The 14,135-nt window shown below is 36.2% G+C and overlaps 1 non-coding gene across 1 annotated transcript; it reads left to right on the forward strand.

Moving 5' to 3' along the window:
• The first annotated feature begins 4,871 nt into the window (after nucleotides 1-4,871).
• Nucleotides 4,872-4,978, forward strand: LOC121203868 (small nucleolar RNA R71). The gene has a single exon (XR_005898802.1). It is a non-coding gene; the product is annotated as a small nucleolar RNA R71 (small nucleolar RNA).
• The last annotated feature ends 9,157 nt before the right edge of the window (nucleotides 4,979-14,135 follow it).

The following is a 14,135-nucleotide window of genomic DNA, read 5'->3' on the forward strand; positions in this document are numbered from 1 at the left end:
GATAATTAAAAATAAAATTCTAAAATCTACTAAAAATAAAAATAAAAATAAAAATAAAAATAAAAATAGTTTTAATAAAAAATAAAAACATAAAATAATAAATAAATGTTTTTAAACATCTTCATCGCTGGATGGTTCGCGAGGTGGGACTGGCAATGAGATGTGGAGGTGCTGACAAATCTGCTATAGAGTAACATCAATGTTGTCAAATTGTTGAAAACACTGCGACTGGAATCGAGTGAGGCACTCAGAGATGTCAGCATATAAAGCCGCCGCATGAACTAGACGAGAGGGTGGTGGTGGCTGAGTCAGTGGGTCCTCGTGTTGTGGGGAGACATCATCAGGAATATCCTTGTAGGCCTCCTCCTTGGTAGATTGGGCGAGACGGTATTAGGGAGGGTAGGTTCCTCGGTGTCTCTCGATCATCCTCATGCTAAGCATGCTTGAGATGCCTTGTGGAGACATCGGGCCGATGAGGGTAAGGGATGATTCTTGGGCCGCGGAGTTGAGGAGCCCGAAGTGTCAAGCCAACCGAGTAACATAGGGGCCAATGGAGATGACCCCCTTCCTATGCCGCTCCGTCTGGTGTTGAATCGCGAGGGCGATGAAATAGGCAAGGTCGATGACGTGACCGTGTGACATACACCATAAAAAGTAGGCATCGTGAGTGTTAATGACGCCAGTGCTCTCTCACCTCCCTGTAATCGTGTGAGCCAAAATGGCGTGTAAGTACCTCAGGAAGGGAGGGAGAGCTGATGTCTTGGAGCGGCTGGGATTGTAGGTGGCCCCACCTGGTACTAGTACATTCCAGCACCGTGAATGAGAACGATGGATATGGCGGTTGAGAGTATCTAAGTCATTCTCCTCCATGAATTTCTCCGTATATAAACCCAGTGTAGCACCAAACTCTAGGATGCTGAGCTGGTGGACTAACCCGCCTAGGCGAAACTAGACCGTGCAGGGATCATCGTAGTTTGTCATTACAGTCTGAAGATGAAACGTTGAGCATAGTTCCATCGTGAGCTCGAGGTATGTTGGTTCGATGATCCCAAAGAACAGCTCCCAAGGGTCGGTGGTTAAGAGGGCCCGAATCATATCAGCCAACTGAACTTGTTCTACGGTAGCCCAGTCGATGCAGCGGCCCGTAATTAAAGGTCAGGCCCGAAGGATTTGGAAAAGTTCTTCTTGGGGCCCTCGGGGAAACTGAAGGAGAGGGTGACTAATTTTCGTGGTTGGACCCACGGAGGATGACGCTCCCTTCCTCTTCTTCAAAGCAGGGACAGCGGCCTTCTTTCCTCGTGAAGACAACATTAAAAGCTTGTAATATAAAGAATAATAATAATAGATAAACGAATAATGATAATAAGTAAATTAATTCAAAGAAGTAAAAAGTCATGAATTTGAACTAACTTATTTCGACCAAGACTACTGATATAAAGCAAACTCAACCATAATAACAATGAGAATGAGAATAGAAATGTAATGGGTACTTTCCTAATCTCGATTTAACACGGAATGTATGATAACTAATCTTAGGAATGTAAATTAAATGATAGACATTGGCATGGTAATAGCATGAGAATAAGCATAGTAATGTCATGACTAACCTAAGAATGCAAATTAAATGATAGAATAATGAGCAAAATGAAAAATAGTTCAAACGATATGAAGATTATGTTGATACTAAGCATTAGAAATAAGTAAAATAAAAGTGAAAGGAGTAAACAAACGCTAGGGGAGAGAGATTGAGCATCAAAAATGGAGTGGGAAGCGGCGCACGTGCATGGCAAGGAGGGCGTATGGACTTACAGCGGCTAGGTTTAGGGTTTTTGAATGGGGAAGAAAGTGAATAGTGCAGGGTATTTATAGATCTTGGGGCACACGGCTAGGGAACACGCCTGTGTTCCCCAATTTCAGCCTGTGTGATTCGTGAATTTTGAAATTGGGCGCGTCTGACATTTAATACACACCCGTGTTCCTTGGGCGTGTGGGTGCACACGGTCGTGTCGCACAGCCGTGTCTGGCATTGTTCGCTTCTCCCACGCCAGTGTCTAAAGACCCACGTCCATGTCAATCTAACAGGTTCGATCACGGGTGCTAGCCACGGGCGTGTCGTACGCCCGTGTTGTTTTGGCAGGCTCGACCATGGCCATGTCGCACGGCCGTGGCATTTTATCATAGCCCGTGTTTGGGGGAACCGTTGCCTTGTTTTCACAAGGCCATAAGCACGCCCTTGTGCTTGGCCATGTCTCTATGGAAAACCTATATTCAAGTGTTCTGTTAGTAAGTTAGATGTCAAATACTAAATTTTAAAGAATTTAATACAGTTAGTGCTCAGGTTACCTCCCGAGAACCGCTTATTTATAGTCTATGCTCGACTTACCTCTTCCTTGAATGATCATGGTGGTTTGAGGAGTTTATACTCCTTATTCTTGCTATCAATCTCATCAAAATAAGGTTTTAAACGTGTGTTGTTTACCTTAAAAGTGCCGAACTTGGGATGACTCACGTCGACCGTATCGAATGGGAAAATGTTGAGTACCGTAAGAGGGATTTCTTCATTTGGTGTGGTAGCGACAATGTGGGGATCTGCGGCATCGAATAAGACTCTATCTCCAACCTTAAGTTGATTTGGAAAGGTATTGAGCTCGTTCTGGGCCGTGGCATTTTATCATAGCCCGTGTTTGGGGGAACCGTTTCCCTGTTTTCACACGGCCATAAGCACGCCCTTGTGCTTGGCCGTGTCTCTGTGGAAAACCTATATTCAAGTGTTATATTAGTAAGTTAGATGTCGAATACTAAATTTTAAATAATTTAATACAGTTAGTGCTCGGGTTACCTCCCGAGAACTACTTATTTATAGTTTATGCTCGACTTACCTCTCCATTGAATGGTCATGGTGGTTTGAGGAGTTTACACTCCTTATTCTTACTATCAATCTCATCAAAATAAGGTTTTAAACGTGTGTTGTTTACCTTAAAAGTGTTGAACTTGGGATGACTCACCTCGACCGTACCGAATGGGAAAATGTTGAGTACTGTAAGAGGGATTTCTTCATTTGGTGCGGTAGCGACAATGTGGGGATCTGCGGCAGCGAATAAGACTCTATCTCCAACCTTAAGTTGATTTGGAAAGGTATTGAGCTCGTTCTGTCGTAGATTCAGTTTTTTGGGTGTTCTTGGTTTATGCGTCCGCCATTCATCTAGCTCCTTGATTTGTAATCTTCGATCTTCATGAACAGGTCCTTTACTATTTCTTGAGAATGACTCGTGCGCTTCCTTCAAACTCATTTCCTATAAAGTAGGTTGTACCATACTCTCAGTTTTAGGACAATGGGTTAAACGATCACCTTCAATTCCCGATGGGTTGCCAGAATTGAGAACTTGAAGGGTGATTGTTTCATCTCCCACACGGAGTGTGAGTTCACCTGTGCCAACATCAATAACCATTTTAGCAGTTTCTAAAATGGGCATTCCTAGAATTAAAGGAGTGTTGCTATCCTCCTCTATGTCTAGAACAATGAAGTCAACGGGAAATATGAATTTATCGATTTTAATTAGCGCATCTTCAATAATACCCCTAGGGAATCTTATAGTTTTATCTGCTAATTGAATGCTCATCCTAGTCTGTTTGGGTTTCCCGAGACCTAGTTGCTTAAACATTTTATAAAGCATGACGTTGATACTAGCCCCTAAATTAGCTAATGCATTATTAACATCTAAGCTACCAATTAAGCAAGGAATCGTAAAACTCCCTGGCTCTTTTAGTTTGTTCGGTAGCTTATTTTTCAGAATAGCTAAGCACACTGCGTTTAGCTCCACATGCGACACTTCGCCCAAATTCTGCTTATTTGCTAAAAGCTCTTTTAAAAATTTCATTGCGTTTGGCATCTACGATAGGGCCTCAATAAACTGTAAGTTAATATGTAATTTTTTTAAGAGTTTAAGGAATCTACCAAATTTTTCATCTGACCGGTCTTTCCTTGTTGCGTTGGGGTATGGCACACGAGGTTTATATTCGACATTCACTGATTTGTTTGTATTTTGATCTACCTCACCTTGACCTTTGCTTACCACAGTTTCTTGCCTCGGTTTTGGTTCAGGCTCCACAAATCCTTCTTCATCTTGAACATTAATCGTGTTGAGCTGTTCCCTTGGGTTGGGTTTAGTATTACTTGGCAAACTACCTCGTGGTCGTTCGGAGATTAGTTTGGAAAGCTGACCTATCTGAGTTTTGAGCCCTTGGATCGACACTTATTGATTTTTAAGTACTGTCTCGGTGTTCTGAAAAAGGGTTTCTGACACCGATAAAAACTTTGAGAGCATCACTTCAAGGTTCGGCTTATTTTCCTGTTGGTAGGGTGGTTGCTGAAAACCCGGAGGATGTTGTGGTCTTTGATTTCTTTGACCGCCCCACGAGAAATTGGGATGATTCCTCCAACCTGCATTGTAAGTGTTACTAGATGGACTGGTTTGAGGTCGAGGATTATTACCCATGTAATTTAATTGCTCGTTATCCATGTTGTGGCCGTAAGGTTGGTATTCTGAATGGCTTGTTCCACCTCCACTTGCTTCGCACTGCATCACTGGTTGAACCTGTGAAGAACTAAGAAAACCATCATTTTTCTTATTCAAGAGTTCTACCTGATTAGAGAGCATGGTGACCGAATCAACGTTATAAACGCTGACTATTTTCGTTGGCTTTGTCCTCATGACTTGCCACTAATAGTTATTCAGTAACATCTCTTCTATGAACTCATAAGCATCTTCAGGTGTTTTATTGTTGATGGTTCCGCCAGTAGCTGCGTCAACCATTTGCCGAGTCGAAGGATTCAGACCATTATGGAATTTTGAACTTGGAGCCAAAGTGGTAACCCATCGTGAAGGCACCTTCTCAGTAAGTCCTTGTATCTCTCCCATGCATCGTAGAGTGTTTCTAAATCCATCTGCACAAAAGAAGAGATATCGTTACGTAATTTAGCCGTTTTAGCCGGCAGAAAATATTTTAGTAAAAATTTTTCGATCATTTGTTCCCAAGTAGTAATTGACCCTCGTGGTAACGAGTTCAACCACTGTTTAGCTTTGTTCCTTAATGAAAAGGGAAACAACCGAAGACATATGGCATCATCAGAAATGCCATTGATTTTAAATGTATCGCATAGTTCTAAGAAGTTGGCTAAATGAGCGTTGGGATCCTCATCCTGCAAACCATCAAACTCAACAAGTTGCTGTATCATTTGAATAGTGTTAGGTTTCAGTTCAAAGGTATTTGCAACTATAGCAGGTCTAACTATGCTCGATTCAGTTCCTGTTAAAGAAGGTTTAGCATAATCATACATAGTGCCTGGAGTAGGATTTTGATTAACCGCAATTATAGGAGGTAGCTGATTGTCTTGGTTCTCAGCCATCTCTTCGGTTGGGGGTTGAGTATCATCCCCTTGCTCGTTCTCTGTGTATCTTAAGCTTCACCTTATTTCTCTTTGGTTTTTACGAACTGTGCAATCGATTTCTTCGTCAAAAAGTAGTGGTCCTGACGGGTTTCTTCTAGTCATAAACTATAAAAACCTGCCAAGAGAAGGAAAAATAAATTAATAAGTAATAATAAAATTAAATTAAATTGCAAGAAAAATAAATGGCTAAAGTAATAAAAATTGAGCGTTCCTAATATCTTAGTTCCCTGGCAACGGCGCCAAAAACTTGATCGCGTGATTTCGTGATAGGTTTTAAATAATTATAATTAATCGTTCTTGAAACTAACTATTATCGTGATGTAGGCAATGTACCTATCGAACAGTAGTATAGTTTTAGCAAGACCGGATTGTCGAACCCAAAGGAACTAAAAGTACTAGTAATGACTGTCTTTTTATTATCTAACCTAAAAATAAAGAGGTTTTGTTTTAATTAACTAATTATCTAAACTAAGAACTCACAGAGAATGAAATTGGGGAATTGCTTTTGGGAAAATCGATTGAATTAAGACAATATCTAAGGAAAAATCCACCTAGACTGTACTTGTTATTTTGGCTCCGAATCGGACGATTTATTCATTTAACTTGTTCTGTAGAGATCCCTAAGTTATGTTATTATCCCTATTCAAGATTAATAACGTCTAATCCCTAGATTGAACAATTGAGACCTTTCTCTAATTAACACCCTAGGGTTGCATTAACTCGATCTATGGATCCCACTATTAGGTTTCATCCTAATCCAGCAAAATCTTGTCACCCTATGTCTAGGCACGCAATCAACTCCGCTTAATTATGACAAATGTACTCTTAAACGGGTCTATTCCTCCTCTGAGTAAAAGCATATCTTGAATCAGTATCCTGGGATATCAACACAAGAATTAAGAACACATAATTAAGAACAAGTTAAATATTTATCATACAATTCAGAAAATAATAACAAGATTCATCTTAGGTTTCATTCCTTTTAGGTATTTAGGGGTTTTAGTTCATAACTAAATAAGACAACATTTTAGAATGATAAAGAATACAAAACATAAAGAAAACCCAAAACTCTTGAAGGGGGAATTGAGGAGAGATCTTTAGTCTTGATGATGAATCCGGCTTCTGAGATGGATCAATCGGCTTCCTTGGAGTAATTCCTTACTCCCTCTTCTCTGTCTCCCTTTTCCTCTTTCTCTAGGGTGTATTTATAGGCTTTGGAATGCCTAAGAGCCCTCTTCCAGGCCGTGTTGATTTCGTATTTTGGCTCATTTTCTCCATTTTTGGCCCGTTTCTTGTCCCTTTTGCTCTCCTATGCTATCCTAAGTATAAAACATGAAATTAAAGCATTAGGAGCATCGAATTCACCGATTCTAATAGGAAATCATCCATAAAATGTGTTAAGCATAGGGTAAAAATTTTTGTAAATTACAGTTTATCAATATGATGGATTGACAATCCCATGGTGTATATGATTGATTTGTTCGAGTGAATGCATGTGTTTAGATAACTTACTAAAAATACAGGCAGAAAGAATGTTCATGTATAATTATTTGAATGATTACGATTGGCAAGCTCCTATAACTTAAGTAAATGTGTTAAATTGTTCGGATAGTTTTATATGATTGTAATGACATGCATAAATCAAAGTTTCGATTGTAATGTATATTCATCCATGTTTGTTGGCCCTCATATGAGATGATGTGCTTAATATGTTTAATTAAGTGAATATGTGTAACACCCCTAACCCGTACCCGTCATCGGACAAGGTTTAAAGGCGTTACCAGACATATTGAAACATTTAATGTTCATTTCACAAACACCATAGCATTGAAGATCAAATATCAATAGAATGTCCCTTACATAGGTCATCGAGAGCTTAACATACTTTATAAAGGGGTCGGGACTAAACTGATCTCATACAAAATTTTTCAAAACTTAGGCATTTTTCAAAGTTGTACAGGTCACACGCCCATGTGAACAGGCCGTGTGCCTCACACGGCTTTAGACACGCCCGTGTGTCTAAGCCATGTCAAAACAGGGCATACATACTGACTTGTTCACACGGCCACAAGACACGTCCGTGTGCCTTGGCCGTAGTCGAAATTGACTTGGGTCACACGGCTAGCCACATGCCCGTGTGCCTTGGCTATGCTCAAGCTTGACTTAAAATCGTTGGGTAACCCAAGGGACACACGGCTGTGCAACATGACCGTGTGTCGCACACGGCTGAGACACAAGCCCGTGTCTCTTCCTGTGTGGACAAAAATAGGCCATCTGAAAAGCCAATTTGCCATCGATTTTTGGTCAAAACTATAATCATCAAACCAAGCACATTTGCATCATAATTTCAGCCAATTTCAATACCAAAACATACATTATTTATATCATTACATTATCAACAATTTCCATCTTCAATTCATCAACCAAATCATACCAAAAGTAAACCAAAATTATACCAAAGCATATGTTTCAATACTTCAACTTACATCATTCAATCTCATAACCAAAACTTACTATTTTCTCAAATAAACATATACCTTTACTTACTCAAAATGACCAATTTCTATAGCCATTCAAAACACATCATAATAATCATAATACATTACATATTTTATATCAAGAACTCATTCATATACACAACCATAATCAAGCCAAATCACATGGCTAGATATATACATCACAAAACATATCCAAATACTTCTAGCCTATACATGCCATATTCTAATATTCACAATGTCAAAAGGTACCAAAATAAGGTTTGATAGTGTGGTGACGATCCTTGATGGTCCTCGAGCTTCCGATAGCTACGATATCTATAAAACAATGCAAACACATGCAAAGTAAGATTTCAAAAGCTTAGTAAGCCATATACAAATAAACTTAACAATATAAACTTATAAGCATCATAACATACATATAATATTTAACAACATGCTATCACAAAACACATAGCTCAAATACATTTCACATATTCTTCATTCATTTGCTCATAATGCATATTTTCTTATACTTTTGTTACATATACTCAATTGATCATAAAGATACATATACTTACCTTTCAACATCAATATGATATACAACCACAAATGTACCTGAATCGGATACACATTTCATATTATCATTCATTTCTCGAAATGCCCGTTGAACCGTTTGGAATCATAAGGATACGTGGATAACTCGAAAGCTCGTACAATGCCAATGTCCTAGACGTGGTCTTACATGTAATCAAATATCGATGCCATTGTCCCAGACAGGGTCTTACACGAAATCAAGTATGATGCCAACGTCCCATACGCGGTGTTACACGTAAATCATAAGTCGATGCCAAAGTCCCAGACGTGGTCTTACATGATAACATATATTAGATCCTATGCCATGACATATGTATCTTAACTATTCCTAATGTTCGTACGGGGCTTTACAAACATCGGAACTTTGTCGATACTTTCTCGGATATCTCATATTCAAGGAATAAAGTCATTCATCATTGTTGAATAATGTATAAGCATAAATAAAACATTTCAAATACATTTATTTGTATATAGACTTACCTCGTACAAATTTGGACGAACAGAGTCGACTATTCAATGACTTTCGACTTTCCTAGTTCTAATTCCGTTTTCTTTGGTTCTTGATCTAAACATATTCAAAATTAACCATTTTATTCACCAAATCATTCAAATCAATCCAAAAACACATTTTTAGGTCATTTTACAAATTAGCCCTCACATTTTTATATTTTAACACTTTAGTCCCTATTTCACAAAATCACAAAATACACATAATTTCTTTATACACATGTCTAGCCAAATTTTCATATAGCTTATACAAGCCCACATATTTCATTTATTTCACATTTTAGTCCCTAAATTTACAAATTTCTCAATTTAGTCCAAATTACTCAAATTCATCAAAAATTCAAAGGCAAAACTTAGTAATCTAAAACATTTCTTTCATTTACTAACATCAAGCTTCATAAAGCTCACATTATCATCACTATCTCAACTCAAAATCATCAACATTTTAGAAATTGTGGCATGGGCATAGTAAAACACAAAGCAACGATCACAAAAACGTAGAAATTATCAAAAACGGAACAAAAACACATACCTAATTAGCCAAAATAAGTGCCGAAACCCTAAATGTATTTTTCCTCTTCTTTTACTTAGTAATTTTGGCAAGAGTGATGAATTAAAATACTAAATTCATGTTTTATTTCATTAATGTTAACATAATATACATTTTACCATAATAACCTTATTATATACATTTAAATTCCACTAACCTTTGGCATATATGTCCATTCAAACTTTCAATGGTCAAAAAACCACATAAGGACCTCACAATTAATAAGCCATATCAAATAGGCTCTTTTAACATATAATAGGCAACTTTTACATTTTATGCGATTAGGTCTTTTTTATCAAATTAAGCACAGAAATGATCAAATTTTCGTATGAAATTTTCACACATACTAATTCACATATTATAGGCACGTAAAATAATATTAAAATATTTTTTTGACTTAGATTTGTGGTCCCAAAACTACTATTTTGACTAGGGTCTAAATTGGACTGTTATAGTATGACGAGAAAAGTTATCTAGAATTCATAAAATGTGTGCATAAGTGAACTTGAGTGAATAAGATAATTCAAAAATTGTGAAATACAAATATCAATGATAATTTCCCTAAAATGAATGACATGATTTTGATGGTGTCACTATGATGATGAAAGTTTTGTCACATGCATATGTATATGAGAGTCGAGTTAAAGGCCTTACGACCTCACCCCCTTACCAGAGTGGTGTTTTGTAATGGAATTTCATGAAATTTGCGCTGAATAAACTCACAAGTGTGAAATCAAAGAGTTCAGTGGGGGAATAACCATAAACATGATTAGAGATTGGGAATGAGTTGATAAGTAAGCAGAGCTAGAAAAGTATTAGTTTGGCATAAGGATTATTTGAGATATACACTGCCACAGTTAGAGAAGAAATTTACTTTGGTGAATCAAATTACTCAGGGACGAGGTCAAAAAATGTAATGATTGTGACCTTTTCAGAACTGATCTTCTTTAGTGAAAAGAATAATATGGGATTTATGATGACAGAGATAGTTGGAGAAATAATATTTGAAAGATGATATGTCTGATTATGGTAATTACAGTGAACAGATGATGATGTCTCTCTTGATATATTCTAAAAGATCATTATTCTTGGAAGTGTTATAATAGCTATCTATCTTTTGAAGAAATTCTTGTTATATGAGAATGCTATCTGATCTAGATATCAAACGAAGGCATTGTCGGTCTGGCCTGTTTATAATCTATTTTGCTCTACTTCTCTCTGGTATTATGTTATATTCTGTCTGTTGGGAACTTATGAGAAAATGCATATGATGCTATGATTCTGTTTCCTTTAATTGTTGCATTTGATTCTAGTGGGATGAAAAGATGTTTTCTTCTGGACTTTTTCTCTCTGAGGAATTATCGAGGTCTTTCATATCTTCTATCTGAGGACTCATGTTTAAAGTGTGTTCTTTAGCTTGCGATAATCATGTCAAGTGTGACTATGCTCCTGATTTGATCATGGTAATGCAGTGATTTTAGTATTTGGATTTCTCTAATTTTCATGTAAGGATTTGACATGGGCAAAGGCATAAGTAGTGAAATTTTGAATTTCAATTGGTATGATGGATCTCATTTCTCAAGCAAGTTAATCAAAGCTAATGTCTTCAATTGAGATATATTGGTTATTTGAGCAAATACAAGTGAAATGGTCTTTGACTAGCATGATGAGTTAATTCTGAATGATTGTATGAAAAATTTTCGTCTTATGAAAGTCGAATGGCTTATTCCATGATTACCAAAACTTGGACAGAAGAGAATATTGTTAACAGAAGCATTTGAACTGGTCTAGTCTGCACTTGGGCAGAGACTTCTTAATTTTCAGTGATGCACTGTTGTATGAATTGTGATGTGTTTTAAGACAATAGGATAATGTGATAGCTTAGAGCTTCGATGCTACAGAAAGATCTGAATTGTTAATGGGGTTAGAACTGAGCATCAGGTTTTACCGGAGCTATCTTCTCCAGTGCTGATATCAGAATAGAAATGAGAAATGATTATTCTCGAGGCCATATCAGAATTATTTTCATCTTGGAAAGAGGAAAAATGTGATGTAGTTTATTGCTAAATGTTTGACGAGATCTGTGAATCATGCTGGTATGTACTGAATCTCCGCTTATCAGATTTATGAAATTTTGTGTCTATATGATTATTGGATTTCTTGGAATGCTAGTCTCCACTAATCGGACTGAGATTCGGGTTATATATTGTGATTTCTTGGGAAAACTAAAGGAGGCTTTGAAATTTAAAGGCAACTGAGAGTTGATTTGGTAATCAACCGAACAGTGTGCAATTATAGAGAGTGTAAGGTTAAGATGAACTGGCTAGTTTTATTATTCGAATTTGAAAAGATTCAAGTATGTGTGTATATGCGGCATGATGGCATAGATCAGACCATTGTGTATATGAAATCTAATATGGAGGTTGAAATTCAGCCGAGGTGGGGTTTAGCAATGGACCGCTTATGACACTGATATGAGAAAGAAAAGAGATAAGTATTAGAGGTGCAGTTGAGTGAAAGTTCTTTAGCAATGATTATGGGAAAGAAAAGTCTATGTGAATACCAAAACCACTTTTTTGGTAAGATTTTTGGGGACGAAAATCCCTAAAGGGGGGAGAATTGTAACAACCTGATTTTTGGCCTAGTTGGAACAGTGGTTTCAAAACCACTATTCTGAGGCCGGAGAAATTATTTTTAATATTATTTTGGCGTTATACATAAAAATTTTGGTGAACTAATTTTAGTGTTTGTGAGCTTAATTAAAAAAAAGGGACTAAATCGCATAAAAGGCAAAAGTTTTGTTTTACTAGCTAAGTGTGTTAAATAGCTAGAGAACCATAATTAGGGGTATTTAAATAGAAAATAGACCTTTAAGAAAGGCTTGGCCTGCCATAGAGATAAAGGAAATAGAAAAGTCAAAATTAGGTGAAGTTGGTGACCTATTTTGACTAGAAATAAGATTAAAATAAAACAAAGAACTTCATCTTTTTCCTTCCTTCTTCTCCACCAAAACTACCAGCAAAAATAAGGGTTTTGGAGCTTCAAAATATCAACAACTTATATCCCTTACAAGTAAGTGATTTTGATGGCCTTTCTTGATAATTTTTGTACTTTTGGAACCTTTGTAGCATAATCTAGCTAATGAGGGGACTATTTTGCAAAATGGTTGAAAGTATAGGGTTTTTACATGACAATATTCATGTTTTTTTGCTGAATTTTTATGGAATAAAATGTATCTTGGTTGTTAAATAAACAACTTTTGTGAAAGGATTTTCATGAAAACACCTAATATGGACCATTTTGTAAATTTTTTTAAATAGATGAGAATTGTGTGAAATAATTGGAATTTTTGAGTTGTTACAAGAGTAATAAAGGTTGGGCTAGGCTTGGCTAATGAGGAAATTTGATAAAAATCGTTTTACGAGCCTAGGGGCAAAATAGTCATTTTGTCAAAGTATGAATTGTGGAACGCTTAATTTAATGTGATGATTAAATGTGTAAATTTTATTATTTTAGATCAAGGAAAATCGAGATTTAGGATTAAATCGAGAAAGTACGTGGTTTAGGACAAAAAGGGAATAATTAGCCGTTTTTGCATTCAAGGTAAGTCCATGTGACTAAATAAGCATGTTATCCATGTTATTGTTAATAGGCTTGAAATTTATCTTGCTATGATTGTATTGAATTATATGTTGATGATATTGAGTATGAGAAAGTGATGCCAAATGTTAATAACATTTATGTGATGATTATAACAGTCTGATTTAGATCTTAGTCGGAACGGTGGTTTTGGGACCACGAATCCGAGTCAGAAAAATATTTAAAAATTATTTTCTGTGTTTATTATGTGTGAATTTATATGTGTGAAATTTTCGTGCTTTAATTTTGTTGTTTGAGTGCCCGATTAAATAAAAGGACTTAATCGCGTAAAATGAAAATTTGATGGTTATTTGTATAAAGGCCGAATTGCTATTATTTTATTAATTTGAAGTACCTAAGATGTAATTAGACCTTGGGAATATGGTGTGTACGGCAATAACCTTAGAATATGTGTTATGTTTATTTATTATTAAAAGGTAAAAATGTAAAATGGTTAATAATATATGTATAATACAACATAAAAATTTATAATATGGTTTTATATTATCATGTTCTTGCCGAAATAACAAAATAAGAAGAAAATAAAAAGAAACCTAGGTTCGACCACCTTTCAAGCTTGATTCAAGTTTCATTTTTACTCGGTTTTTGATAATTTTTACGTTTTTGAGATCGTTGTTAAGTTATCTACAAGACCCATGCTTGAATTTTTGATTTTGATGAATATTTTGAGTTATGAAATTGTTGAAAGCTTGTGATTTTTTTCGTTTGATGATGAAATATGAAAGATATGTTTTGGATTAACATGTTTTGTATTGGAGTTTTTGATGATTTTGAGTAATTAGGACTAAATTGCAAAAATAATAAATTGAGAGACTAAAATGTGAAATAAATGAAATATATGGACTTGTATGGACACTAGGAACATTCGGCCAAACATGGGTATATTGAAATTTTTCAT

Source organism: Gossypium hirsutum, chromosome A07 (genome assembly GCF_007990345.1).
Source record: "Gossypium hirsutum isolate 1008001.06 chromosome A07, Gossypium_hirsutum_v2.1, whole genome shotgun sequence".
Classification (NCBI taxonomy): domain Eukaryota; kingdom Viridiplantae; phylum Streptophyta; class Magnoliopsida; order Malvales; family Malvaceae; genus Gossypium; species Gossypium hirsutum.